The following is a 12,918-nucleotide window of genomic DNA, read 5'->3' as shown; positions in this document are numbered from 1 at the left end:
AGTACCAATAAAAAAGCCTATTTTTATACCTGGAGAGAAGAAACCAACCAAACAAAAAAAAAACCAGCTTGAGATGTTGCTTAACGACAGTATCTAGTATCACGGGCTCGGCTTTCTAGTACTTAATATGCCAAAGCATGTAACCCGCGGAGGCCGGAAGAATTGTGCGTTCGACAGTGTAACTTTAATTGCAACGCTCTTTGATTTAGGGCTGCGATGGAAGCACCGCGTCGGAGAAACTTGGAGCTGCCGGCGACTGGGCTGCAGCCGGGCGCTCGCTCCGCCCGGCTCTCTCCTGCCCTCTCGCCAAGCGGGCACGGCAGGCGGCTGACGCCCGGCGGGGGGGTGTGGGGGCACCTCCGCGCCCCGCCGCGGAGCGAGGGCCGGGCATTGTCCCGGCGGCGGGGGGTGCGGAGCGGCGCGGCCGCGGCACGTGACAGCGCGGGGGGCCGGGGGCGAGGAGCGGCCCGGGCGCGCAGCGGGGCGCGCAGCGGGGCGCGGCGGCGGAGCGGCGGCGGCGGCGGCGGGAGCACCCTGGACAGAGGCGGCGGCGGGGCGGGGAGCGGGGGCGGCCCGCGGGGACGGCGGCGGCCCCGCACCGCTCCGCGCCCCTGCGGGCTCGGGGAGCCGCTGGCACTCGGTAGCGACTCCCTCCCCCCTCCCCGCCATCCCGGTCCTTCCCTTCCCCTCCCCTCCCCGCCCGCCGCCCTCTCGCCCCGCTGGAGCTGGGCGAAGTTGAATTCCTAGCGGTGCGCGCTGGAATAGGAAAAGGAGGAAAAAAAAAAAAAAAAAAAAAAAAAAACCAACAACCACCCAGAGTCTTGCAAGCTCCGGGGGCTGGTTTGACGGTGTCAACTTTGGGAAATGCCAGTGTTTATCTCCGCGATCTAGCCACTGCTCGTGGTGTTAGCTGTGACTAAGGTAAGCGGAGGGGTGACCCCCCCGGCGGCCCCCCTCTGGCTTCTGCCTCTCTCCCTGTGGCGCGGGGATGGGTGCCTGCTCTTTGCCTAGTTTTGTTACCTTGCTGGCTGCTCGGTGTGTGGAGGCTAGAAAAGGTAGGAGAAGCTTGATGAGATTGCACTACGAGTTGAGTTAAGTTGTGCCTGATTTAATCTGGGAATCTCGTCTCTCTATGTGCGTGTGCATGCTTTGGGCAGAGATGCAACTGATCTTTACCTAGATAAGCAGATGCGACGGATTATTTTTTTTTTCCCTAGCTAAGGATGCAAGTTGATTTTGCATAGCTAAAGAGATGCAGCTGAGCTCTAGCTGGCACTGTGCACAACTGATCTTACATAGATAAAGAGACGCAGCTGATCTTTACCTACATGGAGATTAGCTGGTCCCCAGCTTGGGGGATCACTGATGGCCCCTCTGTGTACGCAACCTACGACTGAAGGGGAGAGCCGTGCATGTATTGCTGATGATCCAATATCCGCATCTACTTTGCTATAATTAAAGGGGGGGGGGGGGGGAGGTGTTTGACAAGCCTGAAACCCAAACGCAGCCCCCCCACCTGGAGATCATTCGGATAAGCTTTCTGCTCCTCTCCCTCTCTCTAGTGCCTCCCCCCCTTCCGATTCTTCCTACGTAGAAATGTAGCTAATAATATTTAGTCTCCGGGCTAAAAATAAGCTCTGGAAAGTCAGCAGTTTGGCGGAGCAGCGGCGGTAGCAGCAGCGCTCGCAGGTAGAGAAGCTCTGGGGGTCTCCGGCTCTGCACGGAGACTGTGCGTTGCTCTCCCCCCCTCCCCACCCGCGCTGCCGGGGAGGGGTGCGCTCCCGCGGAGGAGGGGTCCGCACGGAGCCGCGCTGCCTCCGCCGCCCCGCTCCAGCCAGCGTGCGCCTCCCCGCCCGGGGGGATCCCGGCCGCCGGGGGCCCCCCCTCCTCCCGCCCCGGGGGAGCCGAGGGGCGGCCAGCCGAGCCGGGCGGCTCCGGCGCCCCCCACCCGCCACGGCGCGGGGGCGGCGGGCGCTCCCTGCGGCAGAGCCGGCGGCGCCCCGCGGCCGGCCCCGCTGCAGCGCCGGGCCCCGCCGGGGAGGGAGCGGGCGAGGGAAGCAGGGAGAGAAGGAGGGAAGGAGGGAGGGAGGGAGGATCCCGCGGCCCCGCCGCCCCCGCCTCCCGCCGGGCTCCCGCTCCGGCTCGCACGTAGCGGCGCCGAGGAGGGAAACCCCCCGGCAGGCGGGGGGCTGGCACCGCCGGGGCCGCCCGCCGCGGGGGAGGGGGCGGCATCCCCACCGCGCAGCCGGGCGGAGCCGCCGCGCGGGGCACTGCGCGGCCGGGCCGGGCCGGAGCGGGCCGGACCGGGGGCCGGGCTCCCCGCTGCCGGTGTGTGTCCCCCCCCGCCCCCGCCGCGGTTGCTACGGCGACCGGCCTGCCCCGGGGGACACCGTCCTGCGGGGACGGGGGCGCGGGGATGCCGCCCCTCTCCGCCCCCTCCGTCCCCCACCCCCCCGGGGAGAGGCACGTCGTCAGCAGCCCCCGGACGGTGCCGCTGGCAGCACCGGAGCCGGGCCGGGCACCGGCACCGGCACCGGCGCGCACAGCCAAAATGGAGGTGCTGCAGGACGGCAGCGGGGGGACGCCGCCGCGGAGCTCCCACGAAAGTCGGTCACCGGGCGTCTCCTCTGCGTTATATCTGTTGGGGGGGGCTGGGGGCTGGGGCTTTTTTTTACCATTAAAGAAAAACAACCGGCCTCCTCTCCTGGAGATGCGCGAACCGCGGCCTGCGCTCCGCTCCGCTCCGCGCCGCGCCCCCCCGCCCCCGGGCCCGGCCGCGCCGCTGGGTGGGAGCCCGGGGAAGGGGCCGGCAGGGTCCCTCCGTGTATTTTTCCATTTCCACTTGGAGAACTTGGCGTTTGCTGGGGATGCCTGTCTGGGTGCGATGAGAGGCATTTCTCGGGAGCTCTAAGGCGAGGAGAAACTAGCCCGAGAAGAGATGGGTCTCGGAAGCATCCGTCATCGGCAGGCTGGATAAAACCCAAACGCACCTAGTTTGCAGTATCGGTTTCATTAAATTCATAATGACACGTCCTCCGACCTTTTTTCACTTAGGAAAAAGTCAGGTGGTAGAGCTAATATTTGAATACATCTCCTGTGATCTAGTGGTGATGAGCCCTACTAAAACCCATCCACTTCCCAAAATACACGGTTCTGTTATATAGGAGGTTGCCAAGGAGCTTCTATTTATATGAATTTTCCACTCCATGGATAATTCTGTCTATATTCCTATATTTTAATTTTACACTCATTACTTTCTTACCAGCTCTTAAAAAACTCTTGGTTCCGATATTTCCCTTTCTGCCTCTGTTGCAGTGTTTGTGTTGAATTCTAATCGTTCTCTGCAGAGACGCATGGGACGGACGGCTGCTAACAAATGACACTGGGCCATATTTGGTCACATTTGCTCACAGTGACTCATACCTTAATCTGCAAGTAGCTTTATTATTTTAGTATCTACTATTTCTCCAAGAGCTGTCACCGCTTTGGTGGTGGTTTGTCACCACCTTTCATCTCTTACGGTTATGGTACTGTAAAATGTCCGATCTCCTTCAAATCTCTCTTCATCCTGCAAAGTTTCGACGTGACAGTCTTTCTTGCTCCTTTTTTATAGTTTTCCCTTTATTTTACCTGATACCACGAGTGTTGTCTTCAGTGGTTTGGTGGCTGTCAGGTGTCTGTGTCCAGCATGAGATGTTTTTTTAATGTGGTATTTGACGTAGGCATGGTCTCTCTCCAAGTTTGTCATTCTCAGCACCTCTCCATTTGGATAACCGCTTGATTTTCAGCATCGTTCAATAATTTCCTATTTCAAATGGTCTGATAGTTCTCACTGTTTATTTTTAGTGGCCACTATTCACAGGCATGTATGCTGGAGGATTAAGTCTAGCATTTCATTAATCTGAGGTGGCTGGGTGCACACATTTGCCTTTGTACAGCATGTCCTTTATTTCATTTCTTTATCACACCGATACTGTTGAGCTCTCAGAAATGCCCAAAGAAAATGCAGACTGGCTGCCGTTTAGTAACCACACGTTGCTTCTTAAATACAGTGGCATACGATTGCCCTGCCATGAGAAATTCTGGAAAGGTGGATGAATCCCGAGGGACAAATTTTCCTCAGAGCTGTAAGTCTTACCATGAATCACTGTAGTAAATCACCACTGAGCACTCGAAAATGTAGCTGCCAGAATTTTTTTAATCAGATACACAAACAAAGAGAGCATCCATAAGATTTCGGGAGATCTAGTTCATTCCTCTAGCAAAAAATAGTCATGTCAAGTGCTGTAAACAGCATCTGTAAGAAATGGTACCTCTCAAAGTTGCTGAAAATCAGTAGGTTCCCTCGATCCGGGAAAGAGACAGGTAGCACAAGGTAAAATACATATGGGTAGACGCTTTCACAGCTCCCTCCCCTTTGAGCTAACATTAGATTGGGGCTAAGAAACTGGGGCTAGCAAAAACAGGCTTGTCAAAGCGGTCCTTAAAATGCAGACGATGGCTTTTGGGGCATGAAGAACTAGAAAGAACGAACTGAGAAACACAGGACTGGTTTTGTAATCCTTGTTGTCATTCGTGGTCAGCAAGTCCAGATAGTAAGAGGGACCACAGAATATGGGAAGATGATACGTAAAAAAAAAAAAGGTAATCCTTGCATGCCTGGAAGTAAGAGTTTGAAACAAGTGTGAGTATCTCATGTTTCCCTCGTGTTTGGGTTTCCAAACGTTTTTACACCTGCTTTCTGCGTCTCTCCCACCACATTGTTAGGAATACTAAAGTGCCCTGGCAAGGAAATGTCAGGGGACGTCCTGCAGCGCCCGGGGTGCGTGATGAGCAGTTTCGCGTGCAAAGAGCTCGCCAGCCTCAGTGAATCCCTACACCCACATGCCAGCACGGTGCAGGGCAGGGCACCGACTTCTCCGATTAACTGAAAATATCTCTGAGACATACTCTTGCAAAATTATAGCCAGGAAAACATACCGACTGACATGGAGTTCATATAACAACTGCCCACCCATTTCATTATTTCACAAATGTGTGATTCGTGCTTGTGAGCTGTCACCGTTAACATTTCCATCTGTCTCAATATTGCTTCTATTCTTAGTTGCTATGTGGTAGATGTAGGTGTATGAAAAGGATTTTTCCCCCCTCCCTGTGTCATGAAACAAAATAAATGAAAGCCACATATACGTATCCACGTATTTCATGCAGGCAGCGAGAACTACAGGCACCTTCGTGGCGCTCCCATTACTAGAAGTAGAGGTGGAGTAAGGAGCACGTGCCTGTGGCCTCTCGGTGCTGCTAGAACATGTACTCAATGGGGAAAAACATAAGTAAAAATCTAACCACAAAAGAACAATATTGCTTTGATCTCCTTTTGAACATGCAGTTTGAGAGACCTATTTTACTAATCACGTAAGTATGGGAGTAATTTTACTTATCACGTAATCCTAATTGGTCTTTTCCTGAGGCAATCTCAAAGGGAAAATAGCCGTGACATGCTTCAGTGTTCAAAGAGTTGGGTCCTCAGCTGTTTCAGATATTTCCAAACTCGGAGCTTTCAAGGTACTCATCACTTGGACAAATGGAAAACTCTTTGCATGACATAGGCAAAACCTGCATTTCTCAGTATCTCTATGCCAAAACTGGATTCGATGGGATACCTGCAGAAGTGAACAGACATTTCGCAACAGCCTCCAGCAAAAGCAAAATCTGTCTCCGGTCGCTTTATTCCTGTTGTCATTTGAACTTCATGGCAGAGTGCAAACTCATAGTCTCCTGATGAAAAATGTCTTTTGAAGTCGCTAATGGATGTGACTGACTTTCACCCCTGGCGCAGCTCGATGCTTCCCAGGGAGGCAGGGATTAGCTGGGTCCAGTCTGTGGCGTAAGCTGGGCTGCGGGGGGTTGGCCCCTGCTCCTCCTTGGCTAGCGGAGAGCCTCGGGGCCGGGGCGTTTGCCATAGAGCCAACTCTGCTGTCGGTAAGTGGTTTCCCCACAGCCCCAGGCTGTTGTACGGTCTCCCGTGGGGAATATTAGTGGTGGGACTGTAATGGACCAAGGTCTTGCCATAAGTGGCCAAGTGTATACTTTCTCTTCCCCCTACCTTTTCGTGGTCTGGTCTGTCTTTTTTTTTTTCCCCTCCCAAAATAGCACACAAAACCCCAATTTAACAAGCGTAAACCGTACGCTCTGGCCTCCAATTTATTTTGACATTTGGCAAGAATGATTACACAACATGTTCATTAAGTCATAACATTTTCGCTACTTTCCCATTTCAGATCCTTATTGACTGTAGCACATGTGAAAATAATGAACTTATTTGTTCTCCAAACAGACAGTAGACCCCAAATCTCCCAAGAAAATGCATTGTTTATGGATGCAATCTATGCAGAGACTTTTAAAGCCCTAGGTCTCACCTGCCTGTAAAAAAAATAATGGTTCATTTCTGAAAGGGGTGCGGAGGGGTTTATCATCCACTAAAACGTTTATAGGGTTGTGCAGCTAAGGAGGCCTGATCAGACAAGTTGTTTCCTTTTTCTTAAACAAAGGCCCTTCCTCCTGACAAGCCTATGTGGGACTCAGCAATAATGCAGTAAAAAGTTATGGTGATAGATAATTAGATGGACCAGCTAAAAGCAATATGAAAGGGGGCTGGTAGCACAAGGATTACAGAAGGTGTGTGGGCATTTTGACATCCAGAAAACATTATAGATCTGGTCTCAGCTACCTCAGTCTCATGATGATAATTAAGAAATGTGGGTGTAGAAAAGCTCTTCGCATAGTTTGGTTGGATTATTGCTGCAGTTCAAAACACAATTGGCACAGACACCCACATTGGACATGATTGCCCTTTGATGAGGCAGATACTGACTTTTTAAAGCTGACATAGTTAAAATTATGTCTAAAGTTTATGGGGCCACAAGCTTCTGACTAGACTCCATTATTATAACAAATGGTAAAATAGAAGTTGAAGCAGTTTTAAAAAAGGTTGAGGCACGTTGAGGAGGAAGGGACCCTGGCAGTGGGAAGGCTTCAGGATTAACCCTTCTCTCATCTATTTGGCAAGAGTAGAAGAACGTGGGCAGTGTCCAGGGGGGTTGCTTTGTATGCGTGGTCATACATCCTCTTTAAAGACAGACTGGAGGGAAGACCAGCAAGGCTAGTTCCTCGGCTGCTCCCATTAATAACCCACAGAGTGTAAAGTCTAGTTCCTGTACGGCTTGCGTGTTGTATGGCAGATCTTCCCAGTTCCTTTGCCTCCATTTGTTCATCAATAATACAGAGATGTTACTAAACTCCCCTCTGAGCACTGAATAAGGTGAAAAATACCATAGATTTAAAAAAAAAAAAATGTTCAAGCTTCTTTATAAGTAGAATTTTTTTTAAGAAACACTTGTGAATAGTAAGAGGATGATGGAGGTTGTCTAGATGGGGACTGCTCGTGCCTAAGATAAGACATAACAGTATAGTTTAACATACTCAGTCTTGCAGGATGTTATTCTAATATTAGAGACACTAAACCTGTACAGCTACAGAAATGTCAAAGTATCGACTTCAGGCCTGATCCTGCATTCAGGTTTATTTATTCTTTTACATGTTTGACTCCTTAAAACAACAGCAATGGCAGAAGGTTGTATGGTGGCCCAGTGGTCATTCTATATTTATCACAGCTCCCATTCAGGTTTTCCTTGAGGAACCAGAAAAGGCCACATGTTGACAAGGTAGACAGACTTGCAAAAGTATTTGACATTTCAAAATTATCTTTTTTCCCAATATTTTCAACACAAACTCAGTTCTATATTGTTTTACAGAGCGTTCAAAGAGGCTTTCGGTATTTCCCTCTAAAGCTATCATCAAAAGTCTGACAGTGACATTTGATAAAAGATTCAGATTCGAAACAAAATATATCATGAAAAGACAATGGATTTCAGGGAAACAGGTGGTTACCAAAAGAAAAAAAAAAAAAAAGGGGAGCTGATTTCTGACAGCAAGTACCTTTTGAAACCTGACCAACTCTACTGAGAATGGGATGCAGTGAGAGTCATGAGCAGGGGTCAAGAGACTGGAGCTGCTTAGGCGCTTAATTGGCTCTGTCAAATACATGTTCATTCACATCTGCCGAAAGTTTATAAAACCATCTGAGAGGATATTTGGCTGAATTTTGTAAACATATATCTGATAAAATAGTATCGGCCAGGAAAACAAAAACCCCTAGCAGTTTTTAAGCGAGGCTAAATTGTGGGTTTGGAATTTTCCAGTGGATGACAATACATCTCAAATGTTTTTTGCTTCTGTACATGTCACTTGCTGTAGCTTGAAGTGTGATACCCCTTATTCTATTGCTGAAAATTTATTGCATCAGAGAAAAAAAAAAAAAGAATAATGTATCTATTGGTTATAGAAAGAGTCATCCACACAAGGAGTGAATCTCACAGTATTTCCCATATGAGTCTCTTTTTGTGTCCCAAATTTGGTTTATTGACTAAGTTATTCTACGTCCTTATACCACACTCATCATTCATCGTGGTATTTGAACACCTTTCTAAGTGACATGAGTAATATCTGTCACATGTTATGCTCTCATCCTCTTCCGAGGGAACAAGCACTTGAAGTCTAGGGTTTTTCCGTAGTTGTTTTTTATCGTGCATAAGTCTTTCACAAAGGCCTTGGTGGTGCAAGAGGTAAGAGTTTAATCATAGATTCACCTGATTCTTCTCTTTCTCCATGGTGTTCGCTCCTACATCAGCAGTCGGTTACTCTATCCACCGCCTATTCCCCAGGCAGATCTGATTCTCATGCTTTTTTCCGCCCACCACCTGTTGTTTTCCTCTTCCCAAATCCTTCACCTAGACTCAGCCATCAGCTGCCCAACCATGGTCATAGCCCAGGATACCCACTGCTTTTCTTGCCTCTTTTTTTTGAACTCTTTCAAAGACCCGAACGTGTCTGACTTCAGAGGGGCTTTTAATCCCCAGCCTACCGCCTTTGGCACCAAATAGTTATTTTTATCGTCTACTTCCCCATCACAGATTTCCTGCAGCATTCCCTAAAGAAAATTCTGCTGGCTTCCAAATTTTAAGGAAACCAAAATAGCTGACAAGAAGGCTAAGCCCTTTTTAAGGCAAAGCTAGAAAGTTAATTTGAAATGGCCAGAATTTCATATTCATTTATCCGTAGGGATTTTCCAGGCAAAGCAGGGAGGAAACTCAGACTACTGCAAGGCATACACTTTAGGGCAGGAGGAAAGCCAAAGATGATGGACCATTCAAAATTGTTTTCTTTTGGGTCTGTACCATCCCCTGGCAAGTCAGCCCGTCCAAGAGCAATAGGGCAAGACCAAGGCAATGTACTGACTCGCCTCCTTGACCACCAGAGGCCATTTCACCAGCTGCTGCTTGTGTGTGACAGCTGCCTGGGGCTCTGATTAGCGGCAGAACTTCCCAGCTCGCCTCTGCCAGGGCTGTAAACACAATGATGATGATGTGCATTATGCCAGTTCCCTCTCAGAAACGGAGAGTCGGGCAGACTTCACTGCGTCCTCCCCCAGGACGTACTGGGGATGATGCAGCCATGGAGCCGAGTCTTATTTGGATCAGTTTGTCTCTTAATCTCTCTCAGTTTGGGTTTCCAATGTGACTTGCAGGCTGGGGTAACCCCCGAGACCCTGCGCATATGATCAGCTGTCCCCACGAAGCCCAGAATTGCCTTCAGCTCACAGAGCTAATTGCGGGTGGACATTAATACCTCCCTGCATAGCAATAGCCTCCCGCTCGCCCTTGCTGCAGACCTGCGAGTGGCAATGAGCCACACGCTGTTCCCGCAGCCAGAGAAATGGAGATAAGGGGGATGGGGGACTGTGCAAGAAGGTGGTTCGGAGGACGCAGAGCGCCTGATCCGAGCAACCATGAGGAAAGGGTGGGGAAGACATGGAGAGCCCCTGGAAGTGGAGGTGGGCTGTGTGGTGTGAGGGAAGGAGCCCCATGGAGGGGTCTCTGGGGGGGACAAATAAGGCAGGCGCCTGGCGTGCTCCGGGTGCTCAGCCTGAACACTCGGCATTGCTGTGAGTTTTGTCAACCTCTGCTCAAGCCTTGTCCAACCCCACCTTTGACTCCTCCTAGAAAAAGGCAACGTAGTCTCTCAGACACAGGTACTCAGAGACTTCGGGCCAGGACACAGCACCACTGCTGTGATGGGATCGAGCCATGGTCATGAGCCCTCCCCACACCCCCAAGTACTGCTCCCACAGTGGCAGTCCGGTTGTACCCTCGGAGAGCAGGCACCTGGGCTGTGGCTGAGTTAATTTTCCTTTGTCCATTCTCATGGGCACTGTCACCGCTTGGCGAGGCAGACCCTACATGGAGATACGGTAACAGATAGGCAAGAGACAGGGAAGGAAAATTATAGGGTTGCATGGTTGAAGCATGTACGGAAGGAATGTGCTTTAGGTACCTGAGAATACCCCCAAAGCCCTATTTATTACACTAATACAAAAAAATGTGATGGAAGGCTGCTAGTGTTTATCTGAAGACTCTATCAGGTTATTTATAAAGATTAATTTTAGTGTACCTCTCTCTTTGGGAAATGAGGACAGGGAAAGCCCTGGACCAGAAAGCAGCCCAGATCAGGAGCCTATAAGGCACTTACACAGGCACTTTAAACCAGCATAAACGCCTATCCTTGTCCCTGCTGGGTTAGCGCTGGGCTGGAGCAGGTCCCGGGGCTGACTAGTTATGTGGCCGGAGGGTGGGGGTCCTGGGGACCACCACAGACTCCCTGGCAGCGAGGAGGTGTGGGAGCACCGGGAGATGATGGACGAGCAGAAATGATGCATAGCGCTGGAGCCCCGACAGCCCCAGGCTGGCCCACGCCAGGGGAGCAGTGCTCGGATGGAAAAGAAATAGCAGTGCATCTTGCCCAGTATGGGGGAACACAGGATGAAAGGTCCATCTTCCCGGCAAGCCGGTTTAGCAATCCCTCCGCCGTCTGCAAGCGTGTCCTGCCTGGCTGTACCTGAAACCTTGGTGGGGGAAGCTGTCCTCCGCCTTCTGAGTCTGTGCTTTTTGTGGGATGTTAGTAAAGATCAATGGTTAGCTAAAAATCAATTGGCTAAATTCAGATGGAGGTCTAGGACCAGTTTGTCAAACAGACAGCGAGAATGTATGTTTCCTACGCTTGTCTTTCGCTGTGTTACTACTTGGGCTCAGCCTGTTTTCCTGAGTCTCTCTAAGCTCATCAGTACCCGGAATTAACACACTGTTCATTTACTGCGAGGGTGGGGGCCTGACAAAAGCACAGCAAACCCCAAACTGCAAAATAAACCATGTTATCAGTTACGCTGCCCCAACTCTGGTAACTGGTCCAATTTTCTGGCAGTTAACGGGGTCTAAATTAAGAAACTAATCAGAAATAAGCCTCTAAATTATCCCGGTTCTTATTTACTTTCTTTTATCTTGATACAACTTCTTAAAAGAATATTTTTAACAGATCTTTTAAACATTTCTAGTAAGAGGCAATAGACAAAATGTCATAATTTCCATATGAAGGAGTTTCTCTCAGTGCAATTCCTATCTAAAAAGCCATTTTACCCTAATATGGTCCCGGAGTCGAAGTAACATATTCTGTCGCAATGACTTTTGCATCAAAACAATTTTTCTGTTTCATATCCAAGAAAAAATGTTGAATATTTAAATTCCATATCCTTTTTGATCTTAATTCCCATCACAGAAGAGCTCTTTAGGCCTCATCAATGTGCTCTAGGTGCAATATCAGAGTATATTTTTCACATTATGGGATCTAACCCAAATTAAGAAACCAAAGGGGAAGAAGCTATACATGCCTGGAAGGGAAAGGGATTCTGCTCAGAGCACGTAGCAGGGTAAAGCATCAAACAGAAACGTAACGAAAGTCTAAAATAATGGTTTAAATGCCTTGCTGCAGAGTCCTTGCTGAAAATCTAGCACTCGGGTCTCTTCTGATTTAAATACTTTGCATTCCTGTTGACTTCAGTTGTGTTTATATTCAAATAAGTAAAGGCACTATAAGGCCATATAGTACAACTGTGGGTTGCAATAAATTATAGCAGATTAAACAGGCTAACTAATGAAATACAAAGAGGTGTTTAAAGCCACCAGTCCCTTGTAAGCATTTACATTTCAGCTGTATAAACTGCATGAAAAATAAACAGTGTCCAGGAAATAAATGTAGATAATGTTGTTTATGAATTTATACTCCAATGGCACGAGTCCTGAACCCCCACTAAATGTCTCACCAAAGCCAGGGGTGGATTTTACTTGAGTAGGCTTTGAGGCTCATCCAACCCTAAAAATAGAGGGGCTTTGGGCACTTTGGGTAGAAGGAAAACATAGCAGAGGAGCCAGCGCAAAGGCACCGCGGGTCAGCCCGTTTGTGATATGTTGGATGGCGGGAGTGGGCTGCCGCACTCCGGGAACATATATCGGACGTGCGCGATTGCTTTCCTCCGCTTGCCGTTCTGGTCGCATGAGTTTTGTGGTGGCAGTCGTGTCCCCGCTGGTGGATGCTCCCACCACACTGCCAGCCCTTCAGAGCCACCCCATCCTTGCACAGGATGGCTTCTTCCTGGGACAGAGGAGTCGATACGTTTTCCCATTTGAGAAATGGTGTAGAACTTGAGGAAAGTTGTTTTAAAAATATCTTAAAATTTGTATTGATTTTCTGAATCAATATTTGAGGATTTTTGAATTCCAGAGTAGCCATACATCTGCCCTGTGTTTCATTCCCATCTCTCTGCATCTATAAATGATAGTCCAGGCGTGTCACGTGCTGCAGAGACAGAACCGGCTGCGCATCCAGTTACTCCCATACTGTACTTGCGAGGAGGAAAATAATTTTTTAACAGGAGTACCACAACTACAGCTATACCGGTACTAATTACTA

General features: G+C 49.4%; 1 protein-coding gene across 1 annotated transcript in view; it reads left to right on the top strand.

The window, feature by feature from the left end:
• Positions 1–821: 821 nt before the first annotated feature.
• The window catches only part of BDNF (brain derived neurotrophic factor), a 41,885-nt gene continuing 29,788 nt past the window's right edge, over positions 822–12,918 (top strand). Inside the window, exon 1 of the mRNA XM_072865536.1 lies at positions 822–921. The gene's annotated coding sequence lies outside the window, so the exon portion shown is untranslated. The remainder of the gene's footprint in view (positions 922–12,918) is intronic.

This window comes from Ciconia boyciana, chromosome 6, assembly GCF_034638445.1.
Source record: "Ciconia boyciana chromosome 6, ASM3463844v1, whole genome shotgun sequence".
Classification (NCBI taxonomy): domain Eukaryota; kingdom Metazoa; phylum Chordata; class Aves; order Ciconiiformes; family Ciconiidae; genus Ciconia; species Ciconia boyciana.
This window is presented reverse-complemented; position numbering and strand designations above follow the sequence as displayed.